The sequence below is a fragment of the Manis javanica genome, chromosome X (assembly GCF_040802235.1).
Source record: "Manis javanica isolate MJ-LG chromosome X, MJ_LKY, whole genome shotgun sequence".
In the NCBI taxonomy this organism is placed as follows: Eukaryota; Metazoa; Chordata; class Mammalia; order Pholidota; family Manidae; genus Manis; species Manis javanica.
Window position 1 is genome coordinate 51,509,227 of NC_133174.1, and position 16,609 is coordinate 51,525,835.

At 41.8% G+C, this 16,609-nt stretch overlaps 1 protein-coding gene across 2 annotated transcripts in view; it reads right to left on the reverse strand.

Annotated features, from left to right (window-relative positions):
• Positions 1 to 16,609, reverse strand: part of AMER1 (APC membrane recruitment protein 1) — a 176,748-nt gene that overhangs the window by 69,440 nt on the left and 90,699 nt on the right. The window contains exon 7 of one of the 2 annotated variants that reach the window (XR_012127296.1): positions 10,476 to 11,627. The exons of the other annotated variant lie outside the window; for it this stretch is intronic. The gene's annotated coding sequence lies outside the window, so the exon portion shown is untranslated. Of the gene's footprint in view, positions 1 to 10,475; positions 11,628 to 16,609 lie in introns of those variants that run through there. 2 annotated transcript variants of the gene reach the window in all.

Consider the following 16,609-nt stretch of genomic DNA (forward strand, 5'->3'; position numbering starts at 1 on the left):
TTCTTACTGTCCTGTTTCCCTAGTATCCAAGACCCCATGCATGCACTGTGTCTGCTGTCTGGTGCGGATGGCTAGGGCTTTCTATTTAGCAGTCCTGGTATCCCTCTCCCTCCCCGCTCCGACCCTTCTCCTCCTGCCCGGAGCTGGGGTGTGGGGCACTCGGTCCTGCCAGGCTGGGGTTTGTATCTTACCCCCTTTGTGAGGTGCTGGGTTCTCACAGGTGTGAATGTGGTCTGGATGTTGTCCTGTGTCTTCTGGTCTCTCTTTTAGGAAGAGTTGTCTTTGTTGCATTTTCAAATATATATGTGGTTTGGGAGGAAATCTCCACTGCTCTACTTACACTGCCATCTTGGCTCTGCCTCTGGCCTTGGATTTTTTGACACATGGATAGTGATGGCTTGCCCTTCTGGCACCTGTGCACAAGGCCTAGAAGGTGACCACCTATATATTCCTGGAGTAATGGTGAAAATCATGGTAGTGTACCCTAAACAGCTGTGAGGTAAGAGCATCTTACTGGGAAGTTTTGTTTTATCTTTATGGCCAGGGAAAGTACCTCCAGTAGCAGTATATATAGACCCTTCAGTAACTCCCACAAGGAGAGGGCTAAGAGTATGGTATGCTAGACCCAGATGGGACCCCCTCCCTGCCATGATAATATCTTAGGACCACTGTCTTGCAGGCATCCTACCTGATGGACAAGGTTTGCCTATGTTGGTTTCATTAAAACATGTGTCTTATCACCCTTAAGTTTAACCTCCTCTAAACATCTTTGCTGATTGGGCACACACCCTAGCAAAAATTACTACTCACTGGGTGTGCACAGAAGTCCCTGTCAGTACTGCTACTGGGCTTCCATAGAAAGTGTGAATTGTGAACTGGGACTGCTTTGAATACAGCTGGGATGACCACTTGGTGGCAATTGGTCCCCTCAGACTTGATGATGACTATTATATTATCATTTTTATCTGTATCATAATTTTCATTGTAATCTGTATGTTGTTATTCTCTGTTTTTGTTGTGGAACCTGGTTACAATGCTTCAGCTTTTTCACACAAGGATCATCACAGAAGATTGAGGGTGCATAGATTGTGAGGCAAGAAGCCTGGAGGGGTGGAGCATAGCAAAAATGAAAGTTCCCAAGGCCAGGATCCTCACTTTACCCTAAATTCCTTCATGATGTAATTGGCCTACTACTAGGCTACTGCTTCCACAGCCATAGGCAATAAACTATTATTATGAAGAGCTCTTCCCAGTGCTCTGGGCTGAGGCAGAGGCAAAGAATTACAGGCCTGCAGACTGTTGGATGCAGATGTAATTCTAGTGCTCAACCTATCACTGGGAGAAGCCAGGTAATAAACCCTCTCTACCACAAGAATGTTCCATTGTCATTTCTTGGTCTCACCGAAACCATAGTGCACTACAGGGCTAAAGCCCTCAGGCAAGATAGGCATGTTCCTGAATTTCCTGTGTTACTCTAATTTCTCATCTGTAAAATGGGATTCATGCTCAGAGTTCCTACTTCATGGCATTCTGGTAAGAATTAAATGTGTTAGTGGATGTAAAGTATTTAGAATGATAGCCAGTTCATGGTAAGTATATTAGTAGTGGAAGTACTTAACCATCAAACCCTAATCAATTTCTATCTTCTCTTTAAAGCCTGCCTTAACTCCCAGAAGAAACTGCTCTCTCTTCTGGTCTCCTATAGAAGCTAACCCCAGAGTGACAGACCTGGATAGAAAATTAAGACCCAGTGAGGGCGTGGAACTTGTCCAAGGTTATCTTGATGCATTGGGTAAAATTAAGTTTATACTTAGGCTCCCTGAATCTTCACCACCTTCATATGCTCTGAATACTTCCTTTCAATTCTTCTCAACCTTAGAGAAAATTAAAATAGCAGGGGTCCCAGAGGAGTCAGAAAACAAATGTTTCAAAACAGACCAAGTTGGACTCAGTGTTCTGGGTCAGAAGAATGGAGGTACATGGAGTAGAGGTTGGGGGAAAAGACCATGTGTAAGTAATGTGAGCACTAAATGTCTGAGAGAGGCTCTGGAATCCAGCTCTGGGTCACCCTCAGGCTTAAGCACACCTACTTTCTCTATCCAGAAATCCAAGATTTGGCCAACTGAGTGACTGGGATGTAGACATTGCTCAATGATACTGAGACTCTATCATCAGTGTGGAGGTACAGGAGGAAAAGAGATAAGATGGGGGGACTAAATGGAGGTTTGTGTACACAGTTTAAAGGGTGTCAGTATGGTTTGAGAGCCCTGAATCATTGAGTAGGCACTGAAAGAGAAAGTCATAATGATGACTAACCACTGGCTTGCCTCTGTGACATGGCAGGCTCCCTCTGGCTTCCTTAACAGTTACAAGAAGCCATTCAAATGTGGGTAGTGCTAGTTATGATAAGTTGGGCAGGACTTAAAAAGAGATTTGGAGTTTGTGGCTTCCCAGATAGCAGCCTCACTAAGCAAAACTCAGTCTAGGCTGTTAGAGATTAGGATATCTCAGGCTTTGGCACCCATAGGCTCAGCTGCCAAGAAACTCAAGCTTCCTCTCAGAACCAAATACACTGGGAAAACTGAGAACAAGTTAGTGAAGTAAGTTTACTCAGGTGCTAAAAGGAAAAAAAGTCAAGAGGATGAGATGGGTCACAGAGTCTTAGAACAGAAAAGCCCTCCCTTCCTTAATTACTCAAAGAAGAAAGAGGTCTAAAAAGGGAAAGGATGTGCCCAAGGTCACAGTACGATGAGCAAAAGTCAGATTGAGGCTTGGAGAATCCTAATTTCCAATTAAGTCACTATTTTTACTAAATTTTTCAGACCTATAATTGATATCATGATGCATATTCAGCTTGAATCTAGCCTCTTGAAATAAAATGGAGGTTAGAGAAAACGTTTTTTTTTTTTTTTGAGAGGGCATCTCTCATATTTATTGATCAAATGGTTGTTAACAACAATAAAATTCAGTATAGGGGGGTCAATGCTCAATGTACAATCATTAATCCATCTCAAGCCTAATTCTCGTCAGTCTCCAATCTTCTGAAGCATAACGAACAAGTTCTTACATGGTGAACGAATTCTTACAGAGTGAATAAATTCTTACATGGTGAACAGTACAAGGGCATTCATCACAGAAACTTTCGGTTTTGCTCATGCAATATGACCTATAAACCATCAGGTCAAATATGAATATTCATTTGATTTTTGTACTTGATTTATATGTTGATCCCACATTTCTCCTATTATTATTATTATTTTTATTTTAATAAAATGCTGAAGTGGTAGGTAGATGCAAGATAAAGGTAGAAAACATAGTTTAGTGCTGTAAGAAGGCAAATGTAGATGATCAGATGATCAGGTGTGTGCCTATGGACTAAGTATTAATCCAGGCTAGACAAGGGCAGCAAGACATCCACGGATGCAGAAGATTTCTCTCAAAGCAGGGGGGGTGAGGTTCTGAGCCTCACATCTGTTGATCCCCAAATTCTCACCTGATGGCCCCCCTGCAACTGTGCCTGTCTTAGGTTGTTCCTCCCTTGAGGAACCTTACCCGTCTCTGGCTAACCAGTCATCTTCCGGGGCCATACAGGGAAATGTAAAGTTGGTAAGTGAGAGAGAAGCCATATTGTTTGCAAAGGTTAGCTTTTTACTTCTTTGCAGATTTATGCCCTGTGGCTTCTATGCCCAGCACTTGTCTCGAGGTATCTTTACCACCTGGAGGAATTATGATACTCGGTAAATTCGATATGAGGCACGAATTCTATTTAAGGTTTGTAATTAGGAAGGAAGAAGAAAAGCTATAGATGTAGCATATGAAGGAAACTTGGGAGGATTGATTATTTCTTTGACATATCTTCTTGTATAGTACCTTAAGTATGTATAGGTTTTAAACTACTAACTAATTTGCACACACATATTAACATAATAGGAATACAGTGACATAAACAAAGCAAATCTATAATAACCAGCCATCTCCAGTGAAGCCAAGAAAACCATTTAGGCACCCTAGGCATTTGTGAAAATTTATCTATGATATGATGGATATTTTCCAACTGTACTTGAACCATCAGACAAATTAAAGCAGCCCATATCTGGGATCTGTTCACATCCCATATGTTCTTTTAACCATAGATAGTCTATAGTCATGAGATTTTGGGGTGCTACAACTTGCACCCCTCCCAACTCCAGGTTGAGTTCCAACAGTACAGATCCAGGCAAATTCGTTGTCTCACTGTATGCACATGCCAGCCTAGACATCTCCCTCCTCATTCCTATGGCAAGTCCAGGAGACGGTGGGCTGGATGCAGCCACAACCGCAGCATCGTCCGGATCCCTGTGGAGGCTTTTTGATGATCATCCCCCGGCACGAGTCCTCCAGAGAGTGCTGATGCCGGAAGCTCCTCCTCATATCGTATCTTAGTTCATTTTCTGGGTATCCAAGCTAGGCCTTGATCTTCTGCGTAGAAACAAACAGACCCTTTGCCCACACTTTGACATGCCCTCTATACCACTGTGCAGAACTCATTGGAGGTCAGCACACAGTAACTGCTTTTTTTTTTTTTTTAATTAAGAGAAAGGAATATTATCAGAAAAGAGTACCTCCATAGCTGATCATCTGACACCCTTTAAGTGATCAACATTAAGGATATTTAAAGCATGCGTTGATCTTTGATTTACCAATAGTTTTATCCTGTTAAGGAGTAATCCCCCTTTTCTTTCTTTCTTTCTTTTTTTTTTTTTTTTAAATTTTTAATCTACACTTACCTGAAGAATACTATGTTTACTATGCTCTCCCCTATATCAGGTCCCCCCTAACAATCACATTACGGTTACTGTCCATCAGCTTAGCAAAATGTGGTAGAGTCACTACTTGTCCTCTCTGTGTTGTGCAGCCCACCCTCCCCTTTCTCCCTCCCCCCCATGCATGCTAATCTTAATACCCCCCTTCTTCTTCCCCCCCCCTTATCCCTCCCTGCCCACCCATCCTCCCCAGTTCCTTTCCCTTTGGTACCTGTTAGTCCATTTTTGGGTTCTGTAATTCTGCTGCTGTTTTGTTCCTTCAGTTTTTCCTTTGTTCCTATACTCCTCAGATGAGTGAAATCATTTGGTATTTCTCTTTCTCCGCTTGGCTTATTTCACTGAGCATAATACTCTCCAGCTCCATCCATGTTGCTGCAAATGGTTGGATTTTTCCACTTCTTATGGCTGAGTAGTATTCCATTGTGTATATGTACCACATCTTCTTTATCCATTCATCTACAGATGGACATTTAGGTTGCTTCCAATTCTTGGCTATTGTAAATAGTGCTGCGATAAACATAGGAGTGCATCTGTCTTTCTCAAACTTGATTGCTGCGTTCTTAGGGTAAATTCCTAGGAGTGGAATTCCTGGGTCAAATGGTAGGTCTGTTTTGAGCATTTTGATGCACCTCCATACTGCTTTCCACAATGGTTGAACTAATTTACATTCCCACCAGCAGTGTAGGAGGGTTCCCCTTTCTCCACAGCCTCGCCAACATTTGTTGTTGTTTGTCTTTTGGATGGCAGCTATCCTTACTGGTGTGAGGTGATACCTCATTGTAGTTTTAATTTGCATTTCTCTGATAATTAGCGATGTGGAGCATCTTTTCATGTGTCTCTTGGCCATCTGTATTTCTTTTTTGGAGAACTGTCTGTTCAGTTCCTCTGCCCATTTTTTAATTAGGTTATTTGTTTTTTGTTTGTTGAGGCATGTGAGCTCTTTATATATTCTGGACGTCAAGCCTTTATCAGATCTGTCATTTTCAAATATATTCTCCCATACTGTAGGGTTCCTTTTTGTTCTATTGATGGTGTCTTTCACTGTACAGAAGCTTTTCAGCTTAATGTAGTCCCACTTGCTCATTTTTGCTGTTGTTTTCCTTGCCCGGGGAGATATGTTCAAGAAGAGATCACTCATGTTTATGTCTAAGAGGTTTTTGCCTATGTTTTTTTCCAAGAGTTTAATGGTTTCGTGACTTACATTCAGGTCTTTGATCCATTTTGAGTTTACCTTTGTATATGGGGTTAGACAATGGTCCAGTTTCATTCTCCCACATGTAGCTGTCCAGTTTTGCCAGCACCATCTGTTGAAGAGACTGTCATTTTGCCATTGTATGTCCATGGCTCCTTTATCAAATATTAATTGACCATATATGTTTGGGTTAATTTCTGGGGTCTCTAATCTGTTCCACTGGTCTGTGGCTCTGTTCTTGTGCCAGTACCAAATTGTCTTGATTACTATGGCTTTGTAGTAGAGCTTGAAGTTGGGGAGTGAGATCCCCCCTACTTTATTCTTCTTTTTCAGGATTGCTTTGGCTATTCGGGGTCTTTGGTGTTTCCATATGAATTTTTGAATTATTTGTTCCAATTCATTGAAGAATGTTGCTGGTAATTTGAGAGGGATTGCATCAAATTTGTATATTGCTTTCGGCAGGATGGCCATTTTGACGATATTAATTCTTCCTAGCCATGAACATGGGATGAGTTTCCATTTATTAGTGTCCCCTTTAATTTCTCTTAAGAGTGACTTGTAGTTTTCAGAGTATAAGTCTTTCACTTCCTTGGTTAGGTTTATTCCTAGGTATTTTATTCTTTTTGATGCAATGGTGAATGGAATTGTTTTCCTGATTTCTCTTTCTATTGATTCGTTGTTAGTGTATAGGAAAGCTACAGATTTCTGTGTGTTAATTTTGTATCCTGCAACTTTGCTGTATTCCGATATCAGTTCTAGTAGTTTTGGAGTGGAGTCTTTAGGGTTTTTTATGTACAGTATCATATCATCTGCAAATAGTGACAGTTTAACTTCTTCTTTACCAATCTGGATTCCTTGTATTTCTTTGTTTTGTCTGATTGCCGTGGCTAGGACCTCCAGTACTATGTTAAATAACAGTGGGGAGAGTGGGCATCCCTGTCTGGTTCCCGATCTTAGAGGAAATGCTTTCAGCTTCTCGCTGTTCAGTATAATGCTGGCTGTGGGTTTGTCATATATGGCCTTTATTATGTTGAGGTACTTGCCCTCTATTCCCATTTTGCTGAGAGTTTTTATCATGAATGGATGTTGAATTTTGTCAAATGCTTTTTCAGCATCTATGGAGATGATCATGTGGTTTTTGTCTTTCTTTTTGTTGATGTGGTGGATGATGTTGATGGATTTTCGAATGTTGTACCATCCTTGCATCCCTGGGATGAACCCCACTTGGTCATGGTGTATGATCCTTTTGATATACTGTTGAATTCTGTTTGCTAATATTTTATTGAGTATTTTTGCATCTACATTCATCAGGGATATTGGTCTGTAATTTTCTTTTTTGGTGGGGTCTTTTCCTGGTTTTGGTATTAGGGTGATGTTGGCTTCATAGAATGAGTTTGGGAGTATTCCCTCTTCTTCTATTTTGTGGAACACTTTAAGGAGAATGGGTATTATGTCTTCTCTGTGTGTCTGATAAAATTCCGAGGTAAATCCGTCCGGCCCCGGGGTTTTGTTCTTGGGTAGTTTTTTGATTACTGTTTCAATTTCTTTGCTTGTAATTGGTTTGTTTAACTTTTGTGTTTCTTCCTTGGTCAGTCTTGGGAGGTTGTATTTTTCTAGGAAGTTGTCCATTTCTTCTAGGTTTTCCAGCTTGTTGGCATATAGGTTTTCATAGTAGTCTTTAATAATTCTTTGTATTTCTGTGGAGTCTGTCGTGATTTTTCCATTCTCATTTCTGATTATGTTGATTTGTGTTGACTCTCTTTTTCTCTTAATAAGTTGGGCTAGAGGCTTATCTATTTTGTTTATTTTCTCAAAGAACCAGCTCTTGGTTTCGTTGATTTTTGCTATTGTTTTATTCTTCTCAATTTTGTTTATTTCTTCTCTGATCTTTATTATGTCCCTCCTTCTGCTGACTTTAGGCCTCATTTGTTCTTCTTTTTCCAGTTTTAATAATTGTGATGTTAGACTATTCATTTGGGATTGTTCTTCCTTCTTCAAGTGTGCCTGGATTGCTATATACTTTCCTCTTAAGACTGCTTTCTCTGCATCCCACAGAAGTTGGGGCTTAGTGTTGTTGTTGTCATTTGTTTCTATATATTCCTTGATCTCTATTTTGATTTGTTCATTGATCCATTGATTATTTAGTAGCATGTTGTTAAGCCTCCATGTGTTTGTGAGCCTTTTTGTTTTCTTTGTAGAATTTATTTCTACTTTCATACCTTTGTGGTCTGAAAAATTGGTTGGTAGAATTTCAATATTGTGGAATTTACTGAGGCTCTTTTTGTGAGCTAGTATGTGGTCTATTCTGGAGAATGTTCCATGTGCACTTGAGAAGAATGTATATCCTGTTGCTTTTGGATGTAAAGTTCTATAGATGTCTATTAGGTCCATCTGTTCTAGTGTGTTGTTCAGTGCCTGTGTGTCTTTACTTATTTTCTGCCCGGTGGATCTATCCTTTGGGGTGAGTGGTGTGTTGAAGTCTCCTACAATGAATGCATTGCAGTCTATTTCCCTCTTTAGTTCTGTTAGTATTTGCTTCACATATGCTGGTGCTCCTGTATTGGGTGCATATATATTTAGAATGGTTATATCCTCTTGTTGGACTAAGCCCTTTATCATTATGTAGTGGCCTTCTTTATCTCTTGGTACTTTCTTTGTTTTGAAGTCTATTTTGTCTGATATTAGTACTGCAACCCCTGCTTTCTTCTCACTGTTGTTTGCCTGAAATATGTTTTTCCATCCCTTGACTTTTAGTCTATGCTTATCTTTGGGTTTAAGGTGAGTTTCTTGTAAGCAGCATATAGATGGGTCTTGCTTTTTTATCCATTCTATTACTCTATGTCTTTTGATTGGTGCATTAAGTCCATTTACATTTAGGGTGGCTATTGAAAGATATGTACTTATTGCCATTGCAGGCTTTAGATTCGTGGTTACCAAAGGTTCAAGGTTAGCTTCTTTAGTATCTTACTGCCTAACTTAGCTCGCTTATTGAGCTGTTATATACACTGTCTGGAGAGTCTTTTCTTCTCTCCCTTCTTATTCCTCCTCCTCCATTCTTCATATGTTGTGTGTTTTGTTCTGTGCTTTTTTTAGGGGTGCTCCCATCTAGAGCAGTCCCTGTAGGATGCCCTGTAGAGGTGGTTTGTGGGAAGCAAATTCCCTCAGCTTTTGCTTGTCTGGGAATTGTTTGATCCCACCATCATATTTAAATGATAGTCGTGCTGGATACAGTATCCTTGGTTCAAGGCCCTTCTGTTTCATTGCATTAAAGATATCATGCCATTCTCTTCTGGCCTGTAGGGTTTCTGTTGAGAAGTCTGATGTTAGCCTGATTGGTTTTCCTTTATAGGTGACCTTTTTCTCTCTAGCTGCCTTTAAAACTCTTTCCTTGTCCTTGATCTTTGCCATTTTAATTATTATGTGTCTTGGTGTTGTCCTCCTTGGATCCTTTCTGTTGGGGGTTCTGTATAATTCCATGGTCTGTTCGATTATTTCCTCCCCCAGTTTGGGGAAGTTTTCAGCAATTATTTCTTCAAAGACACTTTCTATCCCTTTTCCTCTTTCTTCCTCTTCTGGTATCCCTATAATACGAATGTTATTCCTTTTGTATTGGTCACATATTTCTCTTAGTGTTGTTTCATTCCTGGAGATCCTTTTATCTCTCTCTATGTCAGCTTCTATATGTTCCTGTTCTCTGGCTTCTATTCCTTCAATGGCCTCTTGCATCTTATCCATTCTGCTTATAAATCCTTCCAGGGATTGTTTCACTTCTGTGATCTCTTTCCTGACATCTGTGATCTCCTTCCGGACTTCATCCCACTGCTCTTGCATTTTTCTCTGCATCTCATCCCATTGCTCTTGCATTTTTTTCTGCATCTCTGTCAGCATGTTCATGATTTTTATTTTGAATTCTTTTTCAGGAGGACTAGTTAGGTCTGTCTCCTTCTCAGGTGTTGTCTCTGTGATCTTTGTCTGCCTGTAGTTTTGCCTTTTCATGGTGATAGAGATAGTTTGCAGAGCTGGTACAAGTGACCGCTGGAAGAGCTTCCCTTCTTATTGGTTTGTAGCCTTTTCCTGGGAGAATAGCGACCTCTAGTGGCTTGTGCTGGGCAGCTGTGCGCAGACAGGGCTTCTGCTGCCTGCCCAGTTGCTTTGGGGTTTATCTCCGCTGTTGCTGTGGGCTTGGCCTGGCTGGGGCTGTTCCTCTAAAATGGTGGAGCCCCGTCGGAGGGGGAGCAGCCAGGAGACTATTTATCTCCGTAAGTGGCCTCTGTGCTCCCTGCTGCCCAGGGGGTTAGAGTGCCCAGAGATCCCCAGATTCCCTGCTTCTGGTCTAAGTGACCTGTCCTGCCCCTTTCAGATTTCCAAAAAGCACTCTCCAAACCAAAACAACAACAGCAACAATGAGAGAGGGAACAGAAAGAAAGAGAAAAAAAAAAGGAAAAGAAAGGAAAAAACAAGCGATTTTTTTTTTTTTTTTTTTTTTGTCCTCAGGTGCCGGTCCCAGGCACCCGCTCACTGGTCCTGCTGCCCTGTCTCCCTAGCACCAGGGTCCCTGTCCTTTCAAGGCTTCCAAAAAGCACCCACCCACCGGTCCCGCAGGGAAGGAATGCTCAATATTCTTTGTCCTCAGGCACTGGTCCCACGCACCCGCTCACCAGTCCCGCCGCCCTGCCTCCCTAGCACCGGGGTCCCTGTCCCTTCAAGGCTTCCAAAAAGCACTCGGCAAAAAGAGAGAAAAAAAGGGAAAAATGCGCGATTTCTTCCGTCCTCAGGTGCTGGTCTCAGGCACCCACCCACCGGTCCCACAGGGAAAAATGCGGGATATTCTTTGTCCTCAGGTGCCGGTCCCAGGCACCCGCTCACCAGTCCCGCCGCCCTGCCTCCCTAGCACCGGGGTCCCTGTTCCTTTTAGGCTTCCAAAAAGCACTCGCAGAAAAGAGAAAAAAAAAAGGGGAAAAACGCGCGATTTCCTCTGTCCTCAAGTGCCGGTCTCAGGCACCCGCCCACCAGTCCCGCAGGGAAAAACGGGGGATATTCTTTGTCCTCAGGCGCCGGTCCCAGCCACCCGCTCACCAGTCCCGCCACCGTGCCTCCCTAGCACTGGGGTCCCCGTCCCTTCAAGGCTTCCAAAAAGCGCTCGCCAAAAAGAGAAGAAAAAAAAAAAAAAGGGGAAAAACGCGCGACCTCCTCCGTCCTCAGGCACCGGTCTCAGGCACCCGCCCCCAGGTCTCGCAGGGAGAAACGCGGGATATTCTTTGTCCTCCGGCGCCGTTCCCAGGCACCTCCTCACCGGTCCCGCCACCCTGCCTCCCCAGCAATGGGGGCCCGTCCCTCTAAGGCTTCCAAAAAGCGCTCTCCAAAAAAAAAAAAAAAAAAAAAAAACCGCTCCGGTTTCTCTCCATCCGCCGGGATCCGGGGGGAGGGGCGCTCGGGTCCCGCCGGGCTGGGGCTTGTATCTTACCCCCTTCGCAAGGCGCTGGGTTCTTGCAGGTGTGGATGTGGTCTGGATGTTGTCCTGTGTCCTGTGGTCTCTATTTTAGGAAGATTTTTCTTTGTTATATTTTCATAGCTCTATGTGTTTTTGGGAGGAGATTTCCACTGCTCTACTCACGCCGCCATCTTGGCTCCACCTAGAGAAAACTTTTTTAAATGGGTATAACTTCTAGTTTTTAAAATAATCCAGTGAAATCTCATCCACAGTTTGAGGCTGACAGAAACCCTATGTACAGAGTGCTGATTGTATTAATGTCAATTTAACTGAATCTCTCTTTCTGTCTCTCATTCCCCCTCCCAGAACCACTATAGTCATGAGGTAAAGTAATGTTATCAAAAAGATCCCTTCCTCCAACACACACCAGCCCCTATCCTCTTGTTTTTGTAAAATGAGTAATAACAAATGTGCATTGAATACTTAGTCTCTACACAGTTTTCTGAATTCTTTACATGTACTAATCCATTTAATCTCTACAGCAATCCTTTAAGGCAGGTGCTGTTGTTATCATCCCAACTTTAAGGCAAGTAATATTATTTTCATCTAATTTTAAAGAGGAAAGAAACTCAAAGCACAGTTATGTGACTTGTCCAGTGTCACATATCCAGTAGCAGAGCCATGATTTGAATCTGTTAAGGCTGGTTCCAGAGTTTGCACTTGAAAAGGACCAATCTCTATGTAATAGCAACAGTTGCACAATTCTCCACAGTAGTAGTGAGTCTATGGGCAGGAGGTATCCCAAAGACACATCAGAGGGCAGGTGAGTGATGGAGGGATGAAAGGAGGTTGCTAAGTTACAGTGTGCCTCTTCTGCACCAAGCAACCAGGATTTGCATTTCTGAGGTCCAGCTTCAGCCCTGGTTCTGTTCTGGATGCAAAACAGGCAACATCTCTCTGTCCCAAGCTGAGGCCAGTCCTTGTCCAGCTTTGCCACTAGAACAATAGTCATCATACAATAGCTGATGTATACTGAGTACTTGCTGTGTTGTAGGCACAAAGTTAACTACTTTCCATTTATTAGTTTATTTAATCTCTGTGAGGAAGGTATGATCATAAGCTTCAGTTTGCTACTGGAAACTGAAGTAACCTGTTCAAGGACATAAGTGTCAGAGATAGTCTGTGACCCTAGTTAGGCTGCCTCTAGAGTTTATGAGCAAGGGGATAGTACCACATCACCTGAGTAGGAACTCAGGATACCCAGAGCCAGGAACTTCCCTTCTTGGTGCTTTATTTTCCTCCTCTGCACAATGGAGCTAGTGACAGTACCTGCCCCTTAGGTTGCTGTGAAGATTACATGAATAACATGAATGAGTACAGCTAAAGCGCCAAGCACTCAGACAATTCTCAGTAAGGGAGTGGTTTTAATATATAGCCTTCAGACACTAATAGCCACATGGCCTTCAGTGAGTTCGGCAGCAAACACCAGCAGGGTTTCCTTGAGTGAAGGTGAGCATGGTAAGTCATACTGCCCCTCACTTAAGTGTCTACAGCTAAAGAAAATGTAAAAATGGAGAGTGTCCCGAACAACTAGCGTGTATTCACTTGCTACTCTCCTTCTGCATTGCCAGGGGGCTATGTTGTCTACAAGGATCACAATTACTCTGTCTACACAGAAGTAGCCGGGTGTGACCTTCTGAGTCAAACTGGATATTCAACCTGCCTGAGATCTTAGGAAGAGGCTTTGATGTGATTATTTCCATTGGTCTACTAATCTTGATCTCATTATTTTCCCAGCTATCTACAAGTATCACAAATTGTATTTATTACCATTCAGAAAGGTAGGCTTTTTGCAAGCCTCAGATTCTCCAATAATCACATTTGGCAAGATGGAGATGGAAAATCAAGAATATTAATAGTCTTTTGAATGTTATGTAATAAGGGTTACTACTAAAAGTGGGAAGACCTCTGAAAGAGGAGTCAACAAGCCTAGGATATATTCCAATGTCTGGTGGGAGAGCAGATCCATAACTGCCTGCTATGTACTGAGGTCTTGTCATGTGTCCATCACTGCAGCAGTAGTTTTCCCTAAGTATATAATTCAGTGATCTCAGCCACCCTGTAAAAAAGGTATTATTAATGAGACACTCCCCTTAATTTTACAGAAGAGAAAACTGAAGCTTCAATAGAAATATAACTTGTCAAAGTCCACACAGCTAAGAAGTGGACAGAACTGGAATTCAAACCCAAACAGTATGACTCCAGAGTTTACTGAGCTGAACCACCTCCACACTCCACATTGGACCTCTGGGCCTCACCTTCCCTACTTGTAAAATGGAAGTTCATCTCCAGTTCTGAAATACTGTAACTTTATTAAACCCTGAAATGGGTACCTGAGGGGGCAATCTTGAAAGCTGGGAGTGACTTTCCATCTCCTTGGGCAGGGTTGAAATGGGGAGCAAGTGGAAGGCAAGGGAAAATCATGGCAATATTACTTCTTGAGACTCTTCCCACCTGAAGACATTAGGATTTATTAGACACCAGCATGTTGGTCCCAATGGTCTACTTTCTATACCCCTCCTCCACCTATAGGACCACTCAGAACACAGGATAAGCAGAGTCACCTGGCAAGTGTAAATGACCACAAGACAAAAGACAACCTTGTCTAGCCAAGTGATTCCCCCAACCTAAGTGCACAAGAGAACTTTGTCTTCTCTTCCTGAGTCACAGCAGGGGTGGGGTGATGGAAGAGGCTCTGGGGGACAGGATAGAATTATCTAAACTTGAATTTTCAGAGGGAAGTTTTTAAGAGTAAAATTGAGGTCAAACAGAATTGTTTGGTTTCTACATTAGAGTTCCTAGCATTTTCCAAACACATCATATTTTCTAAGTGATTCTCCACACATTCTCTCTTTGCTCTCTCACAAAATCCTAGGAGCTAAATGGGGAGGATGAGAGGGAGGGAAGGGTATATTACATTCATTTTATTGATGGGTGAGGAAGCTGAGGCCCAGAAATAGAAAGTAGTGTCCAAGGTCACACAGATAGGGGCATACAGGCCCAGGAGGACCAGAAAGGCAGAATTACGCCCTAACTGCTGGACAGGCAGGTAGACATACACTCCTACAGAATGGGGGCTATTGAATTCCTTCCCTGGTTGTGGAGAAGACACTCCATGATTCCTGAGCAAATTGCTGGGAGGCTGTAGACCAACATCTGCATAGTGTGTGTTATGGACTCAGCCATCCAGAGAGGAATCAACATGAGTCTATCTACACTGTCCTCTGGCCAAGCCAGGAGAGGATCAGAAAGGACAGATACGGGTGCTCCTGAACCTAGAACCCTAAGTGTCCTGTTCTTGGACCTTGGTTCAGATTTTACTTCAGAAAATGAGTTATTAATCAATCAAAATAGCATGTGGAACTATGCACTGTATAGGGAGTCAGGAGATACAGGGAACCCAGCTGCCCACTCTCCTCTATGGCTTTGACCAATTGTTGGTCCTGCTTGTAGCCTGAGTTCCTCTTTCTGTTGCATGAGGAGGTTTGGATCCATTGTTATCTAAATTTCGTTCTAGTACAGGGGTTTTAAACCTGGGGTCAAAATTAAAAATTCAGTGGTGTACTTAGATGGGAGAAAAAAAATTACATCTTCATTTTCACTTATCTCTGCTTGAATTTTGCCATTTCCTTCAATGAAGAATGTGGGCATTAAAACAATATTAGAGGCAAATACATCTTTGTAATCATATTACAAGTGTGTCAAAGATGGTAAAACATCATTTAAGCTCAACACCACTTAGCAATTATGTTAGTTATTAGAACCCCCATATCTTATTATTTAATGCATTGATAAAGAAAGACATGTTATTATGTCATAGATTTTAACAGCTTCATTGAAACATAATTTACATACCATAAAGTTCATACAATTAAAGCGTATAATCTGATGATTTTGATATATTTCCAGAGTTGTGCAACACTCACCATAATCTAATTAGAACATTTTTCATGATTCAAGTAAATCTCATACCCATTGTCAGGGCCTTTCCGCCAAAGACTACCAAGAATTCAGCTGTATTTCAAAAAGTTGGGTTTATTATCATTACAAGAAGAGAGAATGAACACCAAGGGGAACCATCAGGTGTCTCTGTAAGAGGTGCTGGAATTAATCCATATAGTATTTGGGTTTGGTTGGATGATTTGGACAATGGTCTAAAGAAGTAGAGTTTTGCTCTAGATTGCATACTTGCAGAAATTGAGAGCAATTTTATGATTGCATAGCTCACTAAATCTTATCTATATGAAGGGAAGAATAGTAGGATGGTATAGCTATAATTGGTAAAGAAGTAGAAGTCATTCATTTTGGCCAACAGAGGGGCTGTTTGGTATTTGAGTGCCAGACAAGCTTCTGAATGTCAGGTGCTGTTTTTTATTTCTTTTTCAGTTCCTTCTTTAGGACAAGGACAAATGAAGTTAGGCCACAGGACATTAATCCACGACATCAGATTTTTACCATTGCTGATGTTTTGCTGATTAAGATCAGCAGAGAGTATCCATTGAATGTTGTCTATAGATAAACCAAGCTAACCCTGTATTCCATTGTAGGATGAGTTTTTGAAATATCTGACTGAACAATGGCTGCTAAGTAGCATTTAAGACTCTGGACAGTATGCATCAGCCAACTGTAACATAGGCAATTTTCAGAAACAAAATGACTATTAGTCCTTGTAACAGATATTGAAAGCCAACTGCAACACAGGCAATTGTCAGAACAAAACAACTATTAGTCCTTGTAACAGGTATTGAAGCCAGGGACCTAGATCATGAAAACCAGACAATTAAAACATGTACCAGAAATCAGCAGGATCTATTTCAGAAATCCAGGTGGCTTTTTCTTTTAGCCTAGTCACCCACAGTTCTATTTGTCTTGTGTTTATATAGATGTAATAAGAAGTGTTTGCTTTAATATAACTATCCCTTGGCTGGCTAATAGGAAATAAAGTGCTGTGACATTATCCATGACAATACTAGGTAATGAATTTAATTTTTTGGGCTTCCAGAGAAGAAGCATTAAAATGTAATGACTTCTGCTAATGTCAAAGACAAGCTTTGAACCACCTTTCCTAGTATTATTCCCACTGTGGGAATTGTGCAACACAGAGAGAATCAGGTAGTTATCCCT